Source organism: Syngnathus typhle, linkage group LG21, assembly GCF_033458585.1.
Source record: "Syngnathus typhle isolate RoL2023-S1 ecotype Sweden linkage group LG21, RoL_Styp_1.0, whole genome shotgun sequence".
NCBI lineage: Eukaryota > Metazoa > Chordata > Actinopteri > Syngnathiformes > Syngnathidae > Syngnathus > Syngnathus typhle.
In genome coordinates this window covers 4,623,046-4,629,045 of record NC_083758.1, presented here as the reverse complement: position 1 = coordinate 4,629,045, position 6,000 = coordinate 4,623,046, and positions in this window count along the sequence as shown.

Below are 6,000 nucleotides of genomic sequence, written 5' to 3'. Positions count from 1 at the left end.
GGGGCGGTCGGTGAGTGATTGTCACCGTTAGAGCCCTAATGACCCGCTAGACTAGTCTTATTGTTATCGCCCCTATGTAACACTGCAGCTGTCCAAACAGTGGATGTTCACTAGCAGTCCCGACTCCCTCCATTTGTCTCAACCCCTCTAAATCACTCCCTTCTGAAACATCTATAACACTGAAACACAACAGAGGGCCCAGACTGGCGCTCTGATTGTTGCTGCACCACCGCCAGTCGAGCTAGAGTGAGAAAGTCGAGGGCTAGCCAACAGAATAACAGGCAACAGCACATAACGAGCCTCATCCCGTACCTTCATTAGAGAGGAGGAGTCCCTAACCCCGAGGGGAGTGGGGCTATTCCCACAGCGACCATTGCACTTTTTAACAAGCCCCCGTTCCAGACACAGCCCACCGGAGATTAGTCCAGTGCACCTGATTTGTCGAGTCCAGCCTCCCAGCACGTTTTAGTTTAAAGAGGAACCCGCCCTAGATTATGGTGGACCCGTGGGAGCTGCTGGAGCCTCCTCTGACACTGACTACTTGCGTTTGCAAACAAGGCCAGAGTCTCGGCAGTAAACAAGGTATTAGGAGGTAAAGAGCAGCAGGCTCTTACGGAACACATCGCTCAAAATCAAGAAATGATTTTAACTGCTGTCCCTAGCTAGAAGACAACAAACATTTGCAGCAGTTAGTTAAAACCAAAATGTTATGACAAACACGCAGAAGAGCACAGAGACTGCGGTTTGCAGGATTCTTGGCAACAAGAACAAATCCCTTTGTTCATAAAATGGATTCAATAAGACAAAAACAATATAAGGGCGCTCTGCCAAAGACAAATCATAACAGTGTTAACGGACCACGAGTGCAAGACCAGAAATGCAAATATCCTCGATCTAGAGTCAAAATGGTGGTAGAATGCAAAACTGTACCAATTGCATCTAAGTTGGTTAATTTAGTTGACTATCATCATCTTCAGTACGCCTTGACTCTTTGGGAAAACCTGACTCGGGTCCAGTTGGTAGACTTTGGATATTCACTCTGATCAATGTAGAAACAGTAAAGATGAATTCTGACATACAGTGATCCCTCGCTACTTCGCGTTTTGTTTATCGCGGCTTCACTACATCGCGGACATTTTTCCGAATTAAAAAAACATTTAAAAGTCAAAATAAAACTTCTAAATTGAGGAAACATGTGTCTAACCTTCAGGACAATGTAGTATTGCTCCAAATGTTCGTTTACATTCCTTTAGAAGTCCGTTTCCGCGTGTTAGCACGATCGCGAATTACCATCTTTCCGCTAACTCGTTAGCCTGCCCAGTACTTTTTGTCTGAACCGTACTTCGCGGATTTCACTTATCGCGGGCGGTTTTTGGAACCAATTATCCGCGATAAACGAGGGATTACTGTGCACCAAAACTGAATTGTGTGTCCATAGCGACGCATGGAAATCACTCGAGTAGTTTTTAGCTAATTCAGCTAACAAACGGATATGAAAACAATGCCCCCGCCGCCTTTGCGCTTGCATGTCTTGCAGGGGTAATAACTGCCTCTCCAGATAACAAATCACCTTTATTACCACGTGTTACCGGATCACTTCATTAAGACGCTTAGATGCCCATTAATGTCACTTTATTTATTTCATCCCGGTACGCGCGGCCCCGACCGCAGGCTTTCGTAAGTGAAACAACATTATCATCATGACAGTGTGCTGCAATCCATTTACCAGAGGGCTCTCTGTAATAGCTCTCCAGGTACGTTCATATTCGCAACAACTGCTCCCCCCATGAACAGAAGGAGGAGATGCGCACGGTAATCACTCTGTTTTTGCAGAGAAAACGGCGTTATTATTCAAACTTCACTGTGAATAATTGAGCAAGTGAATGTGCTGGGAAGGGCCCCGAAATGAGACAGTAATTCTGTACGTGTGTGCGTACCTTCTTAGCATTCGCCTGCTGCCTTCCCTTTGAGGAGCAGCCATTACTAATCGCTAAGAAATTTCCTCCCTTTCCTACCTGCGGGGCCTGTCAGGTCATAAATGAAAAGGAATTAAGTAGAAATCCATACGTTTCCGAGACTACCTCCATCCAAACCCCCCCAACCTCCTGCAACCCTGACGCCGTATATCATTAGAGGAGCAAATTAAACATTAGCGCTTCGGCTGCCGCTAGTTTGGGCTAATTGCTAATCAGCAGTAAAAGTTGCCTGGCACGGAATATTGCTTACCATAAGCTAAAGGTAATTTGCTTCTCAAGGAGAGCTAGACCCGTTCGTCTGTTGTTGTCCAGAGCCCATGCCTAATTACTGCCGGAGGGTGATGACAGTCACTCAATGAAGATTAAGACGGAGGCGAAAAAATGGAAATGTGCCATAATGCTGGCATGAACTCGAAGAGCTTCTGTCTGCTTTTTCTTTCATTCTCACTCTCTCTCTTTTTTGCCTCGCAATGTTCGGAGCGATGCATTTCGGGAGGAGAAATCTAAAACGTGATGCTACAGATGCTTCCTGGAAATGATACTGAACTTGTGTAACACTCCCACGTTGTTAAAATACATCTGTTAAAATACACAAACACGTTAAAAGAATTTCTTAAATCCCCCCAAAAATTATATAGCATAATTTTATCATATTCTCTCACATATTACTCCCAATTGACATTACCGTAAAACTGACACAAACAAAGCATTTCTATCTTAAAGCTAATTTGAAAAGCTTTTGATGCACTAGCGGACATTAGCAATTAGCATAGATGTTAAAAACAACTGGTCCTCTTGTAGAGTTTCAGGTTAATAATAGTCACGATTATATTCAGTCACCACAACACAAGGATAAGGGTAGTTACCAGAGCTAGCAGTTAGCTTAGCATCTGTATTTCTGCCTTTGATAGGAGTACAAATATTGCAACCAAGCCAACTCAATCGCCGGAGTTATTATTGCCTCTATCAAACAGTTTTGGAGAGCGGTAAGCATAATCTGTATGGTTATGGGGCATTTAGGTAAAGAACTGATTTCCATTTTTTGCTGTAAGCATAACGGAGACTCTCGTCACATGACACAAGTAAACATCCACCGGCAAGGCAAGGCATAGCAGAGATTCAATTTGAGAATCCATTATGAAAATGATCTGCCACGGCAAAAAATATAGGACTCAAAACAGACACTTCCAACTCCAAACTCGATCCATCTTGATTTGTTTTCTGCATTCTGGAACGGATCCATGCTCAGAGACTTGTGAGTCAGTTGGCCGCCGCTTCCCTTGCTTCCCCCAAGCAGATGCAATGGGACACGTTTAGATTGGCCATTGGAAATACCAACTCGGAGTTGTTGAAGTCCAAGTTATGATGGATTGGGCCATTAAACTGGAAGCATTGTTGGGGGAGATAAGGAGCAGCTGCGTTGGCAGATGAAGAACAAGTGACAAGGAGAAGGGGGGAAAAATATGTGTTGGATAGGTTATGAATTGCAGCAGTCTTGAGAAAGTGAGGATGTTAGTAAGAGGAATGGAAAAAATGAACCAAATGAAAAGGATACAGAGTTACTTTTTCCAAATATGTCCTTTGAAAGCATTGTCCATGCACTCAGACAGTTATGTCACACTCGGTTTTACCTGAATAGCTAGCATAAATATTACCTTCCCCGCAAATCGTCATACTCACTGAGAAATGTCATGTCTGCTTCTCGAGGACACTTCGGAGAAGGCGCTACATTATAGCGCGCCTTAATAATATTGACCCACCCAAATACCAAGGAGATTAGAAGGTCAACATCAGTCTCTTAAAATGATGGCTAGGCTGGGCATAAGACGCAAATCATTCTCGGAGCCGACAACATCAAATCGTTCTCTGAAATAAGGGCCGTCAATGTATTCGCCGTTGTTTTTGTAGTTGTGGCGGTTTTTTGAAATATAACCAACAACCAGGACTTTGGGGATTCAACTGGCTCCAGCTCCAAACCATTATGTACAGTAGCTAGCTACGAAATAGTCGGTTCCAAAAAAGGATACGTATCCGTGGTGTGAAAGGCATCCCGGTTGGATACCGCTACTCACCAATCGATACATCGTTATAGATCATAATCATGTGAAGGGTATAATCGCCTAAAACCTATCAATTATATAGCGAAAGATAGCCAGGGTCTCCAAATCCTGGCCTGCAGCCCTCTTCCTCCTTGGATTAGGATCTGAGATTGGGTCAGGATCATAGGGGCTGCGCCCGGGCTGACCAGATATCAGATTAATGACCACTCCAGGGGCACACATCTCAGCCAGTCGTTAGAGGGAGAGAGAGCAGCCAGTTACTGAAAAATAAATAATACATCATTTGGTCTGGGAGCTGACATAATTATCGCCTAAGACGCCGGCCCCGGCTCTGTGGATAGTACGTGAAATATCTCAGACAGAATGATGTCAGTCTGTTTGGATAGCGCGAGGGGGGAAAAGACAGATTGGTCGTTTGCATGTTGCAATCATGCTAGCAACACAAAAAAGGTACGTTTACAAAGAAGCTGAAAACAGGTGACTGATCGACCGCATTCATCTTGAAAAGCTTCAGATGTTTTTTGGGACGGAAGAAGGTTCAAATAATCCGGTTGTCCGACAATCAGTTCAGGTAATGTTTCGTAAATTTCTTCTAGTTCTAGATTCAAACCTCAAGTTTTCTCGGGCTCCCAAAACACATCGAAGGCTCTCACCAGGGTTTCTTCTTCTGAAAAACAACTTTGTGTATTTCAATCTATAATAATAATAAAATAAAAAAACGATTCTGCTCCAGAACGGAGTCCTGAACCTGGACGGAACTGCGCCGCAGTACGCTGCCGATCATAGAGATTGCACATTTTCCCTGCCCTGCGAGGCCAAGCTGGTAAGCCACTGGCATCCCCCCCTGCTCAAACACCTTGTTGCCAACAGCAAGGCAATTAAAGTCACAGGAAGTCATTTCACATGCGTGTGTCTGCAGCCCAAATCTCCAATCAGGAACCTGCCTGTGAGGTGAGGCTCTCTTTGCTTCCCACGACTGCCATATGTGGAGCCCTCCTGCCTCCAGCTCCTCTCCAATCACCAAAAAAAAAAAAACACCCTGATGGTTATGAAAAATCCAACTACAGAAACAAATATGTATATTTTCAATTTATCTCACCTCCCATACCTGTCTAGAACAAGGGTTGGCATCTCTCCTGGCCGCCCTTCCAACTCGGTATTTAAATTCAGAATTCCTAAGCGGATTTTCTCAATTTAGCTATACTTTTAATCTTTGGCGAAATGAGTGATGACTTCTTTCAATAAAAATAAAAAGGGGGGGGGGGGGAAACTGACAGGCTTACAGCGCACACCGGCGGATTAGTTTCCCGTGGAGATGAGGTTTTCCTTTGTGCTGCCGTGTGTCTGTTTGATGGGGTTTAACAGGAAGCGTCGGTGCTGAAATTGGATGCAGCGGGGATGGTGGGTAGATGGCCCGGGTTCGATACAGACCCCCCGCGCCGCAACTTTGCCCCGTTCCTTTGCCTTCATTTTTTTTTTCCACCCCTCCTTCCGCAACTGAGCCTTTAAAGACTCGTAAAATGATGGACGGGATATACAAACGGAAATATTACCGGCACCTACGCAGGAATGAATACGCGCTCCCACGTCAACATTAAAGCCCACCTGCTGCTTCGTCCGCATTTTGTTATTTTGGCTGTTTACATGGCGGTGCGTTTAAATAATCGTTTTTGTGGCACAGCGGTTTGTAAGGTCAGAATCTGCCGAGCTGAGATCCACAAAATAAGACAGCAAAAAAAAAATGGTTGCCGGGTTTTCCCGTGAATAGTGGCAGTCGACTTCTGATCGGATCCATAATCGGTTATCGTTTTTTGGGTTTTTTCTCTAAAACTTGTCGATTGGGTAAAGTTTAATTAACACTGTACTCATATATGGAGAAATTAAGAAAATTAAATTAAGACCACTGTACCTTTATGAACAGTCGGAACATTTAATTGGGTAATACGCACCACTAGAGGGAGCTC